This window comes from Lynx canadensis, chromosome D1 (genome assembly GCF_007474595.2).
Source record: "Lynx canadensis isolate LIC74 chromosome D1, mLynCan4.pri.v2, whole genome shotgun sequence".
NCBI classification, from domain to species: Eukaryota; Metazoa; Chordata; class Mammalia; order Carnivora; family Felidae; genus Lynx; species Lynx canadensis.
The window spans coordinates 73,484,920-73,507,264 of NC_044312.2; the positions used below are offsets into that span (position 1 = coordinate 73,484,920).

The window sequence follows — 22,345 nt, forward strand, 5'->3', positions numbered from 1 at the left end:
CATATCAATTCATTTGCTTGCTCTATCCCTAGTATCAACCCAAAGCAGCACATGCTAAACTAAATTCAAGTCTAAGCGTAAAAGTGAACTGTTAACAGCTGAATTACCATATTTTAACTTTCCAAAAAATTATCATGCATGTATACTCAAATGGTAATAAAGGATTTGAAAGACTGTCCAAAAGTAACCCAGTGCTTTAGCTATTTTTCTGAGGCTGCTACACTGACATGCTCCATTAATTTTTTAAAATCAAAACTTCATTTGATGACAAACATTTATCAGGAAACAACTTTTGCACATGCTAATTCAAAATGCAAACTTTAATGCTAATGTTCTCCTAATTCAAGCTGGAAAAGACAATATAACTAGTTTTTGAATGATGATTGTATACCATCTGCCAAAAATTTTCCAACATAGAGTAATCCAGTGATGATCACAAGGCTGTAGCTACTTTAAATTGTTCAAAAGAGGGCAATTAAACTATTCAGTTAAACTTTGGGATACCATTTGCAGATCCAAAAGAATTAATTTAAAAGCTCTTGGCTTCTTCTGTGGTAGACATTCATTTACAATTTAAATTTAAATCTAAGAAAAAAATAAAACCAGTCCTGCTACCCATCTAAATGCTTTCTGATCTTAAAATTCAAGATACATAAGAAAACAGAGAAACAATGATTTGAGTTCAACCATGCAAATATTTCTCCACTAAAATGAAAGTGAATCTCAAAGAAAAATAAATTATGGTACCCAACTGAATACTGTGCTACCATTAAAAATAATAATATCAACACTGCAATAACCATGGAAAATATTTGTTAAAACTGTAGCAAGTATCTACATATCTATACATACCTACAGATAGAGATATGTAGATACTTGCTGCCAAACACTGCTAAAAGCAATATATTAACTAATTTAATCCTCACAAATTATATTAAGTAGCTACTATTATCCCTACATGCAAATGAAAAACTTTCATACAAATTATATAATCTGCCCAAGTTCACAGTAGCTAGCAAGTGATGAGATCAGGACTCAAATCCAGGCAGTGCTAATTCACTACAATATATTTTTATGTTAATAATTATCTGAAATAAGTGTCTAAACATACCTTATCTATTATAAATACCAAATCTTCCTCAAGGCTATGGTTATTTCTCTCTGCATTAATAAATAGATTTTACTGTTTTGTTTAATTCTATCATGAAGTGATTAATACTGCTATTTAATAATGTGCCATTTTATTAATTTATTCTCACCACATGACTAGCAAACTTATCATTTCACTGAGGTTATGAATTCACTCTCAGACTTCTACTGTAGTTGTTGAATGAATGCCTCAAAGACTGGGAAACGTAAGACACCATTGTCTTTATCAAAAAGAAGCTCAAATTCTGCAACAAACAAAAAACCAGACTAAAATGGCTTTTTTTTAATTTATTTTTGAGTGGGAGGAGCTGGGTGGGGGCAGACAGAAACAGAGACACAGCATCGGAAGCAGGCTCCAGGCTCTGAGCTGTCAGCACAGAGCCTGACACAGGGCCCTAACTCATGAACCACGAGACCATGACCTGAGCTGAAGTTGGACGCTTAACCAACTGAGCCACCCAGGTGCCCCTAAAAGGGCTTATGTATTAATAAGTCAACTAAAACTGAAAAATCATGTGGCTGAGTTCAGAATAAACAAGCGGTGGGAGAAAAAATTATTTTAGAAACTGGGAGTAGGAGATGGCAACAGAAAACTAAAAATAGAAGAGGAGGGGTGCTTTACTGGCTCAGTCGGTGGAGCATACAACTAACTCTTGATCTCAGGATTGTTAGTTCAAGTCCCACATTGGGTGTAGAGATTACTTAAAAAAGTAAAAATCTTAAATAAAATTAAAAAAAAATAAAAATAGGAGAGGAGGTTCATCTCTTCTAAAAGGAAAAACCCCAGTAGACAAGATAACATTCTCCTATCTCTGTGATTCATGGAGGGAAAAAATTAGTCTAACAAAAATAACCAAGCACTTTGGTATTAGGCACTATACAACTCTGTTAAAAAGAGAAAATGTAGGAATGTCCAGGTGTTGGGTGAGATTAGGGTAGAGCAGCACAGCACTATTCCACAGGAGTGGAATGCAAGCCACATACTGAATTAAAAATGTTTTACAACTACATTAATGAAAAGAAACAGATGAAATTATTAATAATATATTTAATCCAATTATCCAAAATACTGTCATTTCAGTAAGTAACCAATTATAAAAATATGAATGGGGGGCGCCTGGGTGGCGCAGTCGGTTAAGCGTCCGACTTCAGCCAGGTCACGATCTCGCGGTCCGTGAGTTCGAGCCCCGCGTCGGGCTCTGGGCTGATGGCTCAGAGCCTGGAGCCTGTTTCCGATTCTGTGTCTCCCTCTCTCTCTGCCCCTCCCCCGTTCATGCTCTGTCTCTCTCTGTCCCAAAAATAAATAAACGTTGAAAAAAAAAAAATTAAAAAAAAAAAAAATATGAATGGGACATTTTACATTCTTTTCTCATACTAAGTCTTCAAAATGTGGTATATATTTTATTTCAGATTACACATTTCAACTTAGACTAGCCATATTTCAAGTGCTCAAAAGCCAAAGGTGGCTATTGGACAACTTAAGGCTACAATTTATAAGGAAAGGAACAAAAAGCAAGGTGAACAAGCATCACTAATTTCTGGATAAGAAAAAATTTACCTTCCCAAAAGTCATCCCTTCCCTCAAGTCAATAAAATATCTCCAATGCCTATTACTTAATTTTCAGGGGAAGAAAAATTTTAAGTCCCATAGATAACATACAGCCTTTTCATTAACGTCTATCTTATCATTTTTGGTAAATTTTGTATTTTTAAAGTATATAATTTCTAATAGTTCTACAATTAGCAAATTGTTAACATTTCATAGATAAATGTGTTTACAATCAACCAAATAGGATTACAAAATTACAAAAAGATTATTTAACTGTTTAAAAAAAAGAATCAAAACCAAAATAACTCGTGGAATTCCTAGTTAACCTCAGCAAAAAGAAGGCCACCCTAATAGGATTTGAAGCCATGAGAATATTTAAATACATATTCATGGATGGTTCAGTAGGTTAAGCTTATGGCTCTTTATTTTAGCTCAGGTCATCTCACAGTTAATGACTTCTTGGGGCACCTGGGTGACTCAGTAGGTTAAGCTTCTGGCTCTTGATTTTGGCCCAGGTCATGACCTCACAGAGTTCATGAGATCAAGCCCCTCGGTGGGCTCTACACTGACAGCCACAGCCTGCTCTTTCCCCTCTCATGCAGAAGTGTGTTCTCTCTCTCTCTCTCTCTCAAAATAAATAAATAAATAAACATGTTAAACAAAAATAAGGGCACCTGGGGGACTCGGTTAAGCATCCACCTCTTGATATCGGCTCAGGTCATGAAAGATCAGCCCCACATCTGCACCGTCAGCACAGGGCCTGCTTGGGATTCTCTTGCTCTTGCTCTCTCTCTCTCTGTCCTTCTGTCCCTCTCCCCTGCTTGCACTCTAAAATAAAACAATAATTTTTGACAAGGTGATTCTAAAATTTATTCAGTAACCAAAAGGACCAAAATAGCCAAAAACCTCTTGAAAAAGAACAAGGTGTGAGGATTTGCTCTACCCAATAAAGATTAATTATAAAGCTAATTTTATTTAAGATAGTATGGTATTTATGCAGGAAGAGATAAATTTAATAAAGAACAGGCTAAGAGGTCAAAAACAGAAACACAACTACAAAGACACCCGATTTAAGACAAGTAGCATATCAGAGCACAGGGAAAGAACTGTCTTTTTAATAAATTAAGCCAGAACAAATGGAGGGGAAATGAAATGGGACTCCTACTTCACTCCTTAAGCAAAATTCAACTGGAGACAAACCAAACGTCTGTGAAAGGAAGAACTATAAAGCTTTAGAATCAGAGAATGGAAAAATTTCTTAAACAAGACAGCACTAACCGTAAGAGAAAAATAATTTGACTATAGTAAAATCCAGAAAAGACACCAAAGAGAATGATAAAAACAAGCCACAAAAAAGGAGATATTTTTAATATATAACCAAAGGACTCAAATCCTAGATAAGTAACTTCTACAAATTAAAAAGAAAGATAAATCATAAGAACCTCCAAAGAACATTGCCCACAATAGTCCCAAATAGGAACTAACCTGGAAGTGGTAATTAGCTCAACCTTCAGTTCCTCTCTCATCTCCAGAGGTCAGGGGATAAGGCTAAAAGTTCTAGTCCTCTAAAATGCCTCAGTCTTTCTGGTGACCAGCCCCACCCTGAAACTATGTAGGGATCCCAGACACTATTGATCTCATCAGCATACAAAAGAAAAAAAAGAGATTCCAAGGTCTTTAGGAGTTACATGACAAGAACCAAGCACAAAGACCTAATATTTTTCATTATATCACAGTTCATGCAATGGAATTCTATATACTAATACCAATGAACTAGCGCTATAAGAAAAAAATGAATAAAACTTAGAAACATGATAAGCAAAGACAGACACAAAAACACATACAATGATTCCATTTATATAAAGTTCAAAAACATGAGAAACTATATTGTTTAAGAATGCATACATAACGGTAAAACCAAGAAAAGGAAAGGATTCTCAAAGTTAGGACAGTGGTTACTCATAGAAGGGATGACCAAGGATAAGTACACTGGGGACTTTTGGAACATAAGCAATGTTGTAGTTCATAACCTAGACAGTGGTTACACATAGAAGGGATGGCCAAGGATAAGTACACTGGGGACTTTAGGAACATAAGCAATGTTCTAGTTCATAACCTATCGACTAGTTACACAAGTGTTTGTTTTACAAGTATTTGTTAGATAATCATATATGCTTTATGCACTTAAAATTATTTGTTAATCATAGATGATAAATTTATTCACTGTTCTGTGGGTAACTTCATAACAAAAAAGAATCTACTCCCTACATATTTTAAATTTGAATATTTAAAATATTTTCATATCTATATTATACATGGTATGTGAAAACACCACCTACAATAGCATGTGAGGTTTTTTTTAACTCACATGTGGCAAACTATATGAATACAAAAGCTCAATTTTTTAGTAATGGCATAAAAAATACAAATAAGAACAATACTTTTCATTTTTTTTTTTTTAATTTTTTTTTTCAACGTTTATTTATTTTTTTGGGACAGAGAGAGACAGAGCATGAACGGGGGAGGGGCAGAGAGAGAGGGAGACACAGAATTGGAAACAGGCTCCAGGCTCCGAGCCATCAGCCCAGAGCCTGACGCGGGGCTCGAACTCACGGACCGCGAGATCGTGACCTGGCTGAAGTCGGACGCTTAACCGACTGTGCCACCCAGGCGCCCCAATACTTTTCATTCTTTAATGTATAGGCTAAAATAAGCACCCTGCCCTTATATATTAAGGGATATGGGAAAAGGGTAAAACTGCAAAAGAAAACAAAACAAATTATGGTTTCTCAAATTTTCACTATCTGTGAATCATTTAATGGAATCGCATATAACATGATTTATGTAAAAAAAATCACTGTCTTTAAAAATACAAAACATTTAAAAATAGAAAGATACTCCTATCAGTGAGAGATAATTGCACACTCACCACTCTATGTTATATCCAGCAAATTTATTTATTTGAACTGAATTAGAAAATCCTAATTCAATTATAGCTTGACAGGAAGGCAGCAATGTTTGGTGGTAATTCTATCAGATAGTTATGGATATATACATAAAATCTTGTGGATTACTGAAACAGCTCCCCAGTCTGTTTCTGCCACCACTCCACCCTCCACCTTCAGACTACTCTCAACACAGCAGCCAGAGAGATACTGAAAAACTTCGATCTTCTTACCTTTCCACTCAGAGCTTTCAATAACTCCTATCTCACTCAGAAAAGCAGTAAAATCTTTACAACAGTCCACCAGGCACTCTAATATCTGGTCCCCCTATTACTTTTCCCCTATAACTCTATTGTCTGAGACTGTCCAAGTGGCCTCCTTGTTGTTCCTCAAATACATTATACATCTCATTCAGAGTCTTTGCTCTTCAGTTCCCTCTGGACTGCTCTTCCCCTGGAGAGCTGAGTGGCATACTCTCTCACCTTCAAGTCTTCATTAAGAAGGTAACATTTGAGTAAAGTTCTCCCTGATAATGTAGTTAAAACTGCAACTTTCTCTAACCCCATTGCCTATGCACTTTACTTTCTCCTTAGCATTTAAGTACCATCCAATGTACTATAGATTTTACTTGTGTATTTCATGGTCTTTCCCCTCTAGCCTATAAATTTCATGAAGCTGGGATTTACCTCTTAGGCTCACTCCTATATCTCTAGCACCCAGAACAATCCTAGAACAAGCAAGCTTTCATTCAAATGTTTGTTAAACAAATAAATGAAATTAAATCTAATATGGACCAGATTAGGAAGCAATTCTTCATTGTAGACTGACTTGGGTACTCTGTAAGATACTTAAAAGTACATACAAATATCCTACTCAAAATGAGTATTTGAACCCAAAAGATACCAGATTTGTAATCCATTCTTGTTGCACTCATTTTCATTTAAAGTATATGGAAGTCATCTTAAATATGTCAAATTATAAACCATTAATTTCTTTCTCTGAGGGAATAAAATTATGTGTTACTCTCAGAATTGTTCCTCAGAACCACATGGTTGTTTTTAGTCAGACCAAAACACATTACTATTTTGAAGTACTTGTGGAAAATATAGTTCATGTCTGCTTGTTGATTAGAAATATGGGCCTTGGTGGGAATGCAAGCTGGTGCAGCCACTCTGGAAATAGTATGGAGGTTCCCCAAAAAATTAAAAATAGAACTACCCTATGACCCAGCAACCGCACTACTAGGCATTTATCCAAAGGATACAGGTGTGCTGTTTCGAAGGGACACATGCACCCCCATGTTTATAGCAGCACTATCAACAATAGCCAAAGTATGGAAAGAGCCCAAATGTCCATCAATGGATGAATGGAAAAAGAAGATGTGGTGTATGTATATATATATATATATATATATATATATATATATATATATATATATATGTATACACATACACACACACACACACACACACACACACAATGGAGTATTACTTGGCAATCAAAAAGAATGAAATCTTGCCATTTGCAACTACATGGATGGCACTGGAGGGTATTATGCTAAGTGAAATTAGAGAAAGACAAAAATCATATGACTTCACTCATATGAGGACTTTAATAGACAAAACAGATGAACCTAAGGGAAGGGAAACAAAAATAATATAAAAACAAGGAGGGGGACAAAACAGAAGAGACTCCTAAATATGGAGAACAAACTGAGGGTTACTGGAGGGGTTGTGGGAGGGGGGATGGGCTAAATGGGTAAGGGGCACTGAGGAATCTACTCCTGAAATTGTTGCACTATATGCTAACTAATTTGGATGTAAATTTAAAAAAATAAAACATAAAACAAGTTAAAAAAAAAATACAGGCCTTGGGCTCAACAGAATAATTTCGCTGGAGATGAATCTTGAGGCATTAATTACCTATATAAAACTGAAGATCTGAAGTCATGAAAGTAGAGATTACCCTGGGAGAACGTGTAAAGTGAAGAAAGAAAAGACAAGGAGGAAATCATAAGGGCCTCTAATACTTAAGCAGGAAACAAAAGGTCAGAGGAAAATAACAGGTGTGAAGACTGGTTATCAGAGAAATAAAGGAATTCAGTGTCCTAAGAAATATGTGGTGAGTAATGTCAAAAACTCCAGAGAGGTGACACAAGATAAGGGCTGAAAAAGAAAAACACTTTAAATCTAAAAGCTCATTTGTGATTATTTTAATAATAGTTTTATTGACATAATTAACATATAAAATTCACCCATTTAAAGCATACGTCAATTGTTTTTATATAATCGGAACTACGCAACCATTGCCACTACCAAATTGCAGAACATTTTCATCACCCCCAAAGAAACCCTTTATCCATTAGCAGTCACTCCTCATTTTCCCTTTCCATTAGTGATTTTTCAGAGAACACTTCAGAGAAGTTGAAAACTGAAAAAGTAAAGAATTACAAGTAACAAAGGTCTATTATTCTTTCAATTCTTTGACAGCAAAGGGAACTAGGAGAGACAGGAGGAGATATCAGGAATGGCTGTTTAAAATGGTTAAGGCCTTCTGGGGCGCCTGGGTGGCGCAGTCGGTTAAGCGGCCGACTTCAGCCAGGTCACGATCTCGCGGTCCGTGAGTTCGAGCCCCGCGTCAGGCTCTGGGCGGATGGCTCGGAGCCTGGAGCCTGTTTCCGATTCTGTGTCTCCCTCTCTCTCTGCCCCTCCCCCGTTCATGCTCTGTCTCTCTCTGTCCCAAAAATAAATAAACGTTGAAAAAAAAATTTAAAAAAAAAAATAAAATAAAATGGTTAAGGCCTTCAACATATGGTAGGTGAAAGACAAGACTTCAGGGGACAAAGAGTAAAAGGCACAGAAGACAAGAGATACACACTAGCTTAGATACTGAGTATAGTTGAATATGAATCAGAAGCATAGATTAAGGGTCTGACTTGAAAAGAAGAAACATCAGTCAATAAAAACGGAAGACTGGGGAGGGCCAATGGTGGAAAGCAGATTTTTACTAGCTAAACTTGATAGAGTTCGGGGCGCCTGGGTGGCTCAGTCTAAGGTTAGGCATCCGACTTCGGCTCAGGTCTTGATCTCACAGTTCGTGACTTCAAGCCTCACGTCCGGCTCTATGCTGACAGCTTGGAGCCTGGAGCCTGCTTCGGATTCTATGTCTCCCCTTCTCTCTGCCCCTCCCATGCTCATGCTCTGTCTCTCTCGGTTTCTCAATAGTAAATAAACATTTAAAAAAAGTTTTTTTTAAATAAATAAACTTGGTAGAGTTTTAAATATTTCATCATTTGTAAGCTTTATTATTTTTTTTAAATATGAAATTTATTGTCAAATTGGTTTCCATACAACACCCAGTGCTCATCACAACAGGTGCCCTCTTCAGTGCCCATCACCCACTTTCCCCTCCCTCCCACCCCTCATCAACCCTCAGTTTATTCTCAGTTTTTAAGAGTCTCTTATGGTTTGGCTCCCTCCCTCTCTAACTTTTTTTCCTTCCCCTCCCCTATGGTCTTCTGTTAAGTTTCTCAGGATCCACATATGAGTGAAAACATATGGTGTCTTTCTCTGCCTGACTTATTTCACTTAGCATAACACTCTCTAGTTCCATCCACATTGCTACAAAAGGCCATATTTCATTCTTTCTCCTTGCCAAGTAGTATTCCATTGTGTACATAAACCACAATTTCTTTACCCACTCATCAGTTGATGGACATCTAGGCTCTTTCCATAATTTGGCTATTGTTGAGAGTGCTGTTATAAACACTGGGGTACAAGTGCCCCTATGCATCAATACTCCTGTATCCCTTGGGTAAATTCCTAGCAGTGCTATTGCTGGGTCATAGGGTAGATCTATTTTTAATTTTTTGAGGAACCTCCACACTGTTTTCCAGAGTGGCTGCACCGGTTTGCATTCCCATAAGCTTTACTATTCTAAAACAAAGGTAATGAATATGAAACAAAGGGATTTTCCTGTTATTAGGATATACAAAGTGACAAGAGACTGTCTCACTTCAACAATGAAAAGCAAGGTAAAAAAGCTAAAAAAAAAGAAAATACTTTTAAGAGACATCAGAGAGCAGAACACACACACAAAAACTCTAATGAATTAAATTCCAGAAAGTGATAAACCTCTCATGAAGAGGCCGGTCCACTGCTACTCGAATCCCTGGCACAGAAGAACAGGAAGAATGCATTGTAGACAGGGATGAGAAACTCATTAGACTTTTAACAAACACTTTCAATAGCCACGTGTAGGCTACCATGACAGATTAGAATTCTGAGGCATGGCAGAGGTAAGTCTGAACGGTCTAAAGCCCTAAGAATTACAAGGAGTCCCAGGCATGGAACAAGTCTGTACCTACCCATCAACTCTTTCCCTTGGGTCTTCATTAAATGCATAGGTAGCACACTGAAACCTGGGACAGGGCAGAAGAGCTAAGGGATCCCCCTTAAAGTATGTGGGCCTCCCTGAAGTATAAGGCAGCCACCCTCCAAAGGAGGGCTGGGCAGGTGAACAGGGAGAAATCCACCTGAGGCACTCCAAGTTTTCGGCTACCCAATGGCTGGGGATGGGGCAGAAGAGCTGAGAAAAAGCCCTCCAAAGCATTCCAGGCCTTTATGTAAGACAGGTGCCCTCCAGAGAGGCTGGAGTAAGGGCACCAAGGCAGAGAGATCTCCTGAGACACCAAAAACCAAGAAAGAACAAAGTAGAGAACAAAGAGACTTCCTGACAACCTAAAAAGCTAGCAGCTAGGCTGAAAAAAATCTTTGGAATCAAGTCAATGTTCAGATCCCAAATCCTTCTAAAGAGAAAGCCATTATTGCTCCCCAAGGTACTTCAACCCAATAGTGAACTGAATCAAATTAAAGTTGAAATAAAGCACAGACCCACCTTACTTAAAAACCAGACTTTCTCAATTTAGTGGCCTGACAGAATAAGGGGCATTTAAGTTGTCTAATATATAATCAAAGATTAGGAGACAAAGAAGAAAATGTGATCCATTGTCAAGGAAACAGTCAAAATAAACAGACACAGAGATCGCCCAAATGTTGGAATTATCAAACAGAAACTTTACAATAGTTAGGATGAGGGGTGCCTGGGTGGCTCAGTCGGTTAAGTGTCCAACTCTTGATCTTGGCTCAGGTCATGATCTCACGGTTTCTGAGTTTGAGCCCTGCACTGGGCTCTGTGCTGACAGTGCAGAACCTGCTTGGGATTCTCTCTCTCCCCTTTCTCTCTCTGTCCCTACCCAGCTTGTGCTCTTTCTCTCTCTCTCTCTCTCTCTCAAAATAAACAAACATAAAAAAATTAAAATAATTAGGATGCAGACGCTAAATGATCTAGCAGAAAAAGGAGATGCATATACGGGGTGATGGTGGTTTCAGCAGAATGATACAAGTTACAAAAAAGAATCAAATACGAGAAAAATATATCAGAAATGAAGAATTAATTAATGGACTGAACAGCATTAGAAAAGATGGTTAAACTTGAAGACAAATCAGAAGAAAACATCCAGAGAAAAAAAATAGGGGAGAGAGGTAAAATACCATGCCTGTAGGACAATTTCAAATGGTCTAACATTTAAGGGAGTTGGAGTCCCAAGAGAAGACAGAAGAGCATGAAACAGAAGAAATATTTGAAGAGAAAATAGCCAAGAACTTTCTGCAAATGAAGAAAGACCTCAACCAAGCAAACCTAAGAAGTTTACTGAAGCCCAAGTGAGATAAAAATACACTACAGGGGTCCCTGGGTGGCTCAGTAGGTTAAGTGTCTGACTCTGACTCTTGATCTTGGCTCAGGTTCTCACAGTTCTCCATGATCTCATGGAGAACTCTCCATGATCTCACAGTTCATGAGAGACAGCACAGAGCCTGCTTAGGATTCTCTCTCTCCCTCTCTCTATGTTCCTCCCCCAGGCCCACACACACTCTCAAAATAAACCTTTTTTTAATTTAAATTTAAGTTAATTAACATACAGTGTGGTCTTGGCTTCAGAGATAGAACCCAGTGATTCATCACTTACATATCCCAGTGCTCATCCTAAAAAGTGCCCTCTTTAATGTCCATCACACATTTAACCCATCCCCCACCCACCTCCCCTCCAGCAACCCTCAGTTTGTTCTCTGTATTTAAGAGGTTTGTTTTGTTTTGTTTTGTTTTGAGAGAGAGAGGGCACAAGTGAGTGAGGGGCAGAGAGAGAGAAGCAGGGCTCAAGCTCACCTGGAATGGGGCTCAAACTTAAGAACCGTGAGATCATGACCTGAGCCGAAGTCAGATGCTTAACCAAGTGAGCCACCCAGGTGTCCCCTCCCCACCTCAAAAAAGAGTCTCTTATGGTTTGCTTCCTTCACAGTTTTTATCTTATTTTTCCTTCCCTTCCCCTATGTTAATCTGTTGTGTTTCTCAAATTCCACTAGTGAAATCGTTTGATATTTGTCTGACTTAAAATAAACTTTAAAAAATATATATACTAGATGGGGCGCCTGGGTGGCGCAGTCGGTTAAGCGTCCGACTTCAGCCAGGTCACGATCTCGCGGTCCGTGAGTTCGAGCCCCGCGTCGGGCTCTGGGCGGATGGCTCAGAGCCTGGAGCCTGTTTCCGATTCTGTGTCTCCCTCTCTCTCTGCCCCTCCCCCGTTCATGCTCTGTCTCTCTCTGTCCCAAAAATAAATAAACGTTGAAAAAAAAAATTAAAAAAAAAATATATATATATATACTAGAGAATGAACCTAATGGGATCACAGAGTAATGTAGGTTAAATGACTACCTGGAAAGAAGTGGCTTCAGTTCCTATTAATATTCGCAGAGTTAAAGTCAAATCAATCTAAAATATAGAGTCTATTCCTAAAGAAACCAGGGAGGTTAGGGGCACCTGGGTGGCTCAGTTAAGCGTCCAGCTTCGGCCCAGGTCATGATCTCACAGTTCGTGAGTTTGAGCCCCACGTCAGGCTCTGTGCTGACAGCTTGTAGCCTGGAGCCTGCTTCGGATTCCGTGTCTCCCTCTCTCTCTGCCCCTCCACAGCTCATGCTCGCACTCTGTCTCTGTCAAAAATAAATAAACTTAAAAACAAAACGAAACAAAAACAGGGAGGTTTCTATAAAGACTTGTAGAATTTAAAACTTTTCTCCAAATTTATATATGTTAAATATATACCTATATTTCTTGTTTATGGTATGACACAAACTTCTTTTTAAACCTAATTTTACTCTATGATTTTTAATGATATTTTCACCTTTCCCTTTTTTTTTTGGTTGAAATCTTTTTTTGATAAAAATTAATAAGCTAAATCGCCAACCTCAATTAGCAAAAATAAAAAATAATTCTCTCAAAAAAAATCCTAAAATCTACATCTATTAATATGAACTTTCTATAATTAAACAATATACTTCCATGGAGGAAAACCACTAATATACTCAATTATTAGTGTGATAGGATGCCAAAGGTGTGTAAGAGACATTCATGTGAGCTGATTTACAATGTTAAAAGATTTCTATTGGCTTTGCCGAAAAAAGACCTAAGGAAAACCAAAATGGAAACCAGGAGAGCAATTAATATGTAACTGAAACAATCTAGAAAAGAACCAGTAAGGACTTGAACTAGTTGGCAGCAATGGAAATATTAAGAATGGTTTCATTTAAACTAGCAAACAAAAATGTTAAGTTTAGACAGTAAATGAAATGGGGGAAAAACACAATAACATGACAGAGAATGATTTAATTGGTGGGAAGGGGTATTATTTTTTAACAGTGTAGTGAGGAAAAAGATGAAATTGGAATGGTAACCTGGACATAAGGGGTGAGTCACGGGAAAGCGAAGAGAGAAACCATCCTGAGCTTCACAAGTTTAAAGATGGATGAGCCTAGCAAGCTCCCACACTCTTTAATCTCCATACGACACTTTATAATTACACTTTGCCCAAGTACTACAAGCAATTAATAAAGGGTTTGATTCTCTCATTTTGACAAAAAGCACTACACTGTAGTCTAATAAGCACTAGCAGTCATTATACCACCTTGAGCTCCTAGGAGCAACATTCTACACATAAAAGATTCACAACACAGGGCATTCATCAAGAACAACTTTCTGTATCTGCATGTATATATCACTCTTTGGGAGGGGGACATGGAAGGGGGAATACAATTACAGCAAGAGTTTCCTGTTCAAAGACATTTCACTAACAAAGCAGTTTTCAATCTAACTCAAAATCCCAACACTAGTACTGCTTTGTGAAGATAATTACTGAACTTTGGACTACTTTATTGTCCATTCATTTAACATGAATCATTAAATATACTCTGACATTACCCCAATTCCAACAGGACAAATAACAGTAAGCTTTTGTGCTAAATGTTATGGTATATGCCTCCATTTCCAACATAGCTTAAGAAAACATAAAACTGAGTTATAATCAAGAACCCCCAAATAGGGAATAATAATGAAAAACTGACATGATGAAAAACTGACATGAATTTTTCTAGAATATTCCCCCCAAACTCCAAAATTACCATGGCTAACAAAACCTTGTCTTCACATGACACCAACTGCATTAAATTTGTAGTTTTATAGAACAGTGATAACAAAGAGGAGAAAATGTAGTAGCAAGACTTGAGGCTTAATTATCAGACTTATTAACTGTGTAATCTTAAACTACTTAATCTCCCTTTGTCTTAGTTTTCTTATCTGTAAAAGATAGATCACATCTCAGTATTGTTGGGGTTAAAAAAAATAATATACGTAATGCCTAGTTTATAACAGGCATTTAATAATACATATATGTATTACACAAGTCCAGTTATTGGAACAACCATCACTATATTCATACCACTAAAAAAAAGGCAGCTTATCAGGTGAAAAGATGTTCAATAGCATTACTCATTAAAGAAATGCAAATCAAAATCACAATGAGATACCACTGCATACCTACTAGAATGAATAAATGGCTGAATATACTGTATTTATAGGACATTCTGGGAAGGCAAAACTAAAAAAATCAGTTATCTAGAGAGTAAGTGAAAGGTACTGATTAATCACAAAGGGGAATAAAAATAGTTTTTGGAGTGATGGAGTGTGGTGGTGGCAGTTATACACCATCACTAACTCATAACTTCTAGAGCTGATACCTAAAACAGATGAAGTAAATTGTATCTCAATAAATCTGATTTTTAAAAAGACCCTAAATAGTGTGTCATACATTTCATTTTTCATTTTTTTTAAGTTTTTTTTTTTAAATGCTTATTTATTTTTGAGAGAGAGAGGGGATAGAGCATGAGTGGGGGGAGGAGCAGAGAGAGACAGAGACACAGAATCTAGCAGGCTGCAGGCTCTGAGCTGTCAGCATAGAGCCCGAAGTGGGGCTTGAATCCTACGAGCCATGAGATCATGACCTGAGCTGACATCGGACTCATTTTTCATTTTGTTTTAATGTTCGTGTATTTGTGAGAGAGAAAGAGACGGACACATAGAATCCGAAGCAGGCTCCAGGCTCCAAAGAGGGCCTCAAACTCAGGAACTGTGAGATCATGACCTAGAGGAAGTCAGATGCTTAACTGATTGAGCCACCCAGGCGCCCCCATGTCCTACATTTCAATACAGGCAGAATTCCAGTCCAATAAATGTCATTATGAGATCTAGTCAAATAAAACTAGGCTACATTCCCTGGAGCCAAAAAGACCACCTCTTCTCAACTCAGCACTGTAGTCTAAAAAATATATACACACTAAACTAAAAAAAGAGGTCAGAACAGTTATAAATTATGTCATGAACACATATAAAGTAACTTAATAAAATCAGCTTGATTATGGATACTTACAGCACCTATAGTTTTTTATAGGTATAATTAGGTCTCCTTCAGAGCTTATCTTGGGAGGAAATTTAAGCTTCGTGTAATTCCCTAACCTGCAAATAAAACATCTAAAAAATTGTTTTCCTGTTCCCTAATTAGGTACTTTTTCCAAGTGTGTGTATCTCTCCCATCAACATCCACATTCTTTTCACCAAAAGGCAAAGCACCTGCTCGATTTCCCTTTATTGTGTCCTATTGTCATTTACCCTACCCTTTTATCTTGAAAGAGGCTTTTGTCTTTGCTTTTCCCTCTCATTCCACCACAGAACTTTATTTATTTATTTATTTTAATTTTTTTTTCTTTTTTCAACGTTTATTTTATTTTTGGGACAGAGAGAGACAGAGCATGAACGGGGGAGGGGCAGAGAGAGAGAGGGAGACACAGAATCGGAAACAGGCTCCAGGCTCCGAGCCATCAGCCCAGAGCCTGACGCGGGGCTCGAACTCACGGACCGCGAGATCGTGACCTGGCTGAAGTCGGACGCTTAACCGACTGCGCCACCCAGGCGCCCCCAGAACTTTATTTTTAAGTAGGCTCCACACCCAACGTGGGTCTCAAACTCACAACCCCAAGATCAGGAGTCCTGCGCTCTATCATACCGACAGCGGAACTCTTAATGTCTTCCTGCCTCCACTATTATTTTCTGAAGATAAACTGCCAATTTCTGTTTTATAGGTAGGAAACTACTTTTTAAAAAATAGCCTGTTTCAATCAGGATTTCCCTTTATTGCAAATTTTTTAATTTTCCTATTTTTGAGACAGACAGACAGACAAAGCGTGAGCGGGGGAGGGGCGGAGAGAGGGAGACAGGATCCCAAGCAGGCTCCAAGCTCCAAGCTGTCAGCGCAGAGCCTGATGCAGGACTCGAACTCAACTACAAGACTGTGACCTGAGCCAAAGTTGGCGCTCAACCAACTGAGCCACCCAGGCGCCCTAAATTATTGCAAAATTTTTAACCAAATTTCTTAACACTGCCTATTCTATACCTTTCTCACAAATTTCTTATCAAATCCCTACTCATTTCACAATAGGAACTAGCATTACTCATCTACTCATTTAGAGTCCAACTTCTCTTTCAGTCCCCTTAACCATGTCTTCCACACTACTCAAGCCACAAGTTCATAGCTTGTGTTAAGATTTTCTGAATCACCCAAATAATATAAAAGTTCTGACCACTGGCCTCCAAGTTCTTTATTGTGGATGTTTACTTATTCTCATCTCTTATTTCACCCCTGTCCTGTCCTTATCTTTTCAAATACTTCCTTAAACTTTTATTTTCTTCTAAGTTTTTCTCCAAGTTCTTCCCTGTGCACTGAAATAATTCTGTCCCTCACACTTCATCATCTTCCTCCTACAGTAACAGTTTAAGTAAGATCTAAACTCTTTACTCAAGGGATACATGGGTGGCTCAGTGGGTAGCGTATGCAACTCTTGATCTCCCCATACCCCTACACCCCACACAGGGGGTAGAGATTACTTAGGAAAAAATAAATAAATACTTGCTGCTAAACCAACAATAATTGCCTTCAAATATATTAAAAGAGTGTTTAAAAATCCCATATACAGCCAGCCAGTGTGGGATAGGGAAGCAAAACAATGGGGCTTGACCCCAACATATCAGAGTTCAAAACCCAGCTCTACCATTCACAAATTGTAATTATAATTCAGCGGTTTAGTCTTCCTAGGCCCAAAATTATTCATCTGTGAAGTGAGGACAATAAACTTATCTTTAAAAAAAAATTCCATCTCAGGGGTGTCTGGGTGGCACACTTGGTTGAGTGTCTGACTTTGGCTCAGGTCATAATCTCACAGTTTGTGAGTTGAGCTCCACACGGGGCTTGCTCCTGTCAGCACAGAGCCACCTAGCATCCTCTGCCCCCCCCCCACCCTTTCTCTGCCCCTCCCAACTCACTTGCACTCTCTCTCTTTCAAAAATAACATTAAAAAAAGAAATTCCATTTGCTTTTGTACCTAAACAGCTAAATTAAAAATTTTAAGAAACCCAAAAAGTAGTTTAAAATTATATAAATTTCCTTTTTAACTGCCTAAAATGTGAGTGTGTACTCTCCCTTTGTTTTCTGAATCCATCAGTTCTAAATAGCAAATTGCAGAGAAATGAAAGGATACAACATATACACAAATGCACAAAATAAAGATATCAAAAATGTGACTCCCCCAGAAATAGAGAAAACAAAGTTTCTTCTAGTCCCAACCTTAACCCTATGAACAACCTAAAAGATATCCTATAGCAATATTACTCCGAAGTATGATAATTCCCAACAAGATTCATGTATGAATTCTATCAAAATGATGAGAAATTATAAACTACTGATAATTCATTTCTCATAGGAGTTGGTTTTCCTTTTCAAGCAGGAATCCAAGACAGAACAGAATTTTCAAACTGTATATCTGCATTGTTCAGTCCAGTAGCCACTAACCACAACCAGCTTGAAATGTGGTGCTTGAAATGTGGCTAGTCCAAAGTGAGATGTGTTTTTTTAAAGGGGGACTTTTTAAAAATTCATTTTTTAATTTTTATTTTTATTATTATTATTATTATTTTTTTTTTTTTTTTTTTTTTTTTTTTTTAGAGAGCGAGTGAGCACAAGCTGGGGAGAGGGGCAGAGGGAGAGAGAATCTTAAGCCTGACATGGGGCTCGATCCCACGACCCTAGGATCATGACCTGAACCGAAATTAAAAGTTCTACACTCAATCAACCAAGACACTCAGGTGTCCCAAAATGAGATGTGTTTTAAGTGTAAGATGCATACCAGATTTCAAAGACACACACACACACACACACACACACACACACACACACACACACACAAAGTAAAAAAGTATCTTACATATGTGGCTCTCATTTAATATTTCTACCGGAGAGCATTAATTTAGATAAAAACTCTCAAATAAAAAAATGGATACCAAAAAATAATTTTTTTAATGGATAACAAAATAAGCAGCTTAATATCTCACTGCTTGGTAGTATCACAGCAAGGTCTAGAACCTGATCACCTTTACCCTAACCTCATTAATAGGAGAAACTCATCCTTTAAGACTCAATTTGAGTATCATCTTCCTCAGATGCACTCCTTTCCCTCACCAGCCCATATGACCATATCCTGTTTAGTACTTTGGATCTACTACTGCCCTTATAACCATACTATTATCTCTTGTGTCTCATTTTTTTTCTATACCTGGAACCAATGCAGTCCCAGGCATCCTTGCAGGCCCTATGAAAACAAAGTCTTGCAGAGAGTTAATTTTTAGCCCTATTCAGGTGCAACAAATCAAATCACATACTATGTAAATGCACAGTATTAAAACATTCACCTTTATCATTTACCTGTCTTAATTTCTTCTTGGAATATGGAAAATATAATAAAATAGATAATTTATGTTATCAAAGTGAGTAACAAGTTACAAAGCATTTAAAAAAGCGCTTTGCCCTGCTGCTCTGAAAAGTTTGGTCTGATGCTCTGATAAGAACTATGAGCTCTTGGGAAATTCAACACTCTCGTTAGATAGAAGTTCAGTTACTGAATGTGCTTACGAGTGCAAAACGTGCCAGATTAAAGAAAGATTCCTCGACATGTAACTCATGCACAATCTTATTTTAGAACCATTCATGGCAAAAGGGAGAAGCAAAGAATCAGACGCTTTATCGGGCTCTCTGCTGTCAGCGCAGAGCCTGCTTCAGATCCTGTCTCCTCTCTCTGCCCCTCACCCACTCGCACGTGCAGCTCTCTCTCAAAAATAAAATATTTTTAAAAATTAAGAAAAAAAAAGAATCAGATGCTTAATATACAGCTAATTGCCTAAAGATATAGTTTCTAATTCCTAAATGCAAGCATGCCAACTTTTACGTTCCATTTAACAGCAAAACTTGTGAAAGCTATGGATGAAAACAGCAAAATACAGCGCTTGCCAAGAAAAACTGCAAGCAACATGCATACAAAACAGATTTTCATAATATGCTTGGTATCTATATAAAGTCACTTTTGAATTAAGTTTGAGTTAAATAACAAAATCTCTCTATTTTCAGTCATAATGCTTTTCTAGTACTCAAAAACAATCTTAATATTAAACAAGCAATTCTCTTCAACTGTATAGACCTCAACTAGAGCACTTCAGTCTAACCTGCCATGTGGAATAAGAGCACTAACACCAAGTATAGGAGAATATGCTGAAAGGAGTCTACTGTGGAGACTTAATCACAAGCCAAGGAGGCAAAGGTACAAAGTCTTTCCTGGTGTCAGTGTCCCTAGACCTCCAAACTGGCTTTCCCCTTACACTAAGTCTTCACCACTCTTCTAATAGCTTTCTTTTTTTCTACATCTCTTCTACTCTGTGACTTACTCCAATACAGTAAACATTTTTCCCAGCAGAGTGTCTGTCTTGACACCCACTTGGAAAGATTTGAGGACCTCTTTAATAGTTAATCTCGTTCAAAGACGAAGACCTCCTTCCTATCAATTCAACACCCACTGTTCAAAATAAAAATATAATTACAACCTCAACTTCTATCAGGCTGATGAACAGAAGCAACTACCACAGGCTCGCTCTTTCACGTTATCCCCAGCCTGTCCTCCTCACTTAATTTTCATTTCCCTCCTCAATCCCTGCTCCCCCCCCCAAAAAAAAATATTTCCACAGATGGAGAATCTCTTTTTTAAAGCCAAACCATTCAGTGAGGAAAATAAGTATGTGCTTTTTTCTTCAACTATGTATTGTTCCTCTCTCACTCAGGAAGAGTTTAGAAAATATTTTTAATCTGACCGCACTCCCGGAAAGATGATGCGCTAAATACATACTGAAATAATACTGTTTTCCCGAAGCAAGTGGATTCGCGGGAAAAAGGGAAACGGGAGAGGAAATAAAATCATTATCCCATAAACTGGAGATGGGACAAGGAGGTGAAGGCGCGGGGGGGGGGGGGGGGGGGAGGGGGGTGGAGGAGAGCTACACAGAACTGCAACAGAAGTGCAACACACTTCGCCAGAATCTAACAATTCAACAAGAGAATAGGACCGGCCACTTCGGCTCCTGCCGGGTCCCGAAGGACAAGAGGGCTGTCTCCCTCCCCCCCACCCTTGGGAGAAAACTAACTTCCAGGCGCACCACCTCCCAGCCCCCGCCAAGAGGGGCCTAATGGGGGTGCGGGCCCCTCGCACCTTCGGCGGGACAGTCAGCAACGGCCTGGGTGGAAGCAAGGCCCGGGGGAGGTGAGTCTGGCTGGGGCAACGCCAAGAGTACCAGATGGAGGGTCAAAGGCGGGCACCCGGGGACTGGGGGCCGCCTCAAGAGACCCTCCCTTCCTGGGCCCCCCGGGGCCCCTCACTGCCCTTGAACAGCAGGGTCCCGGACACCGGCCCCCGCGACACCTATCGCTCCTCACCTCACGCTGCCCGAGCCTCTGCCTCCACCACAACCCGAGCCGCCGGAGCAGCCACGGTGCGAGCCATTTCCCTCTCAGCCGCCGCCAAGAGACTCGGCGGACTCCACGGCCAGCCAAGCACAGCACGTCACTTCCGACCAGAGAAGCACCGCCTTCCGCGCCCAGGCTTCTGGTGGATTGGCTGGTGCAGACGGCCTACCTGAGGTAGTGGGCGGGGCTTGGGCGCGTCCCGCGAGGCTAGAACTCAGGGTGTGGGGGCCAGGCTCCGGCTTTCCCGGGGAAATGCCGAACAGGCTCTGGATACCTCTCCTCGCAACACCAGGCCGGGGACGGGGATGCCTCCTGGAACCCCAGCCGGCCCTCTCTCCGGCCGGGCGTCCGCCAATCACCAAAGTACTCTATTGTTCCCCTGCCCTCTCCGGGGATTCAGCAGTCTCCTCCAACCCGGCTGTGGCTCCCAGATTCGTAGTTTTGGCCCCAGGCCGCTGCGATATTAGTTTGTGACTGGAAGACTGAAAGGAGCAGGCAAGATATAAAATCATGCACTCCAAGCAGTATTTACCGACTCCTCACGGTGGATCAGGTGCTGTGGGGCGTGTAATTAGTAGTCCATCACGTGGATTGTGTAAAGCTCTTTCACATCAGTGTCTCATTTAATCCTCAGCAGCCAGGTATGGAAGATAGTCCAATGATAACTCACAGACAGACAGACGGCTCTTCACTACATTACCAAATATCTTTAGATGCAATCTCCATAATAATATCTGCCTCATGAGAATTGAATAAGATTATGCCTGTAGAGTTGAGCCTTCAAATGTCCGATTTAAAAATTATATAACCATGTCAAGCAGATAAGAAAATTGTCCGCGTTTACGTATGGTGAAGCTGGGAGCAGGATTCAAACTCGGTTCTGATTCCAATCTGTAGCATTTTACAACAGATTGTCCCTTAAACGGTAAGAGAAGGGGGTGCGCTACTTCCAAAGGCTTACAATCTAATGTGGTAGATAGACTGATTTGGGCTGCAATTTTCAGTTGAAAAAAAAAAAATTTTTTTAATGTGAGAAGGCTGTAAGTAGAAACTTAGCTCCAACAAATAATGGGAAAGAAAAGTTTTCTTTCTTTCTTTTTTTTTTTTTTTTTTTATTTTGTAGGATGGATGTGAAGTGGATGAAGCCCTCTAATCACTGTAATAAACCTGCCTACACCTCCCAAGAAATGCGGAGACTGGATAGAGTTGCTATGCTATGGAGAAGTCTAGAAACAACTGTATTGTTTGTGGCTATGGCTACCAACTCCTACTCTTAGCTTTCCATCTCTTCCACCCCTCCCCCAACCCAACTTCCAGGCAGACTTTACACACCCTAGAAGAATGTCCCTTAGGAATCTGTTTAGTTCCACAGCATTGTTCTGCTTTATCTTCTCATCAAAGGAGGAATTTCTAGAATTGGCAGCT

At 39.1% G+C, this 22,345-nt stretch overlaps 1 protein-coding gene across 1 annotated transcript in view; it reads right to left on the bottom strand.

The window, feature by feature from the left end:
• Positions 1-21,007, bottom strand: part of PIK3C2A (phosphatidylinositol-4-phosphate 3-kinase catalytic subunit type 2 alpha) — a 120,991-nt gene extending 99,984 nt beyond the window's left edge. Inside the window, 1 exon segment of the mRNA XM_030331060.2 lies at positions 20,891-21,007. The gene's annotated coding sequence lies outside the window, so the exon portion shown is untranslated.
• Between the last annotated feature and the right edge of the window lie 1,338 nt (positions 21,008-22,345).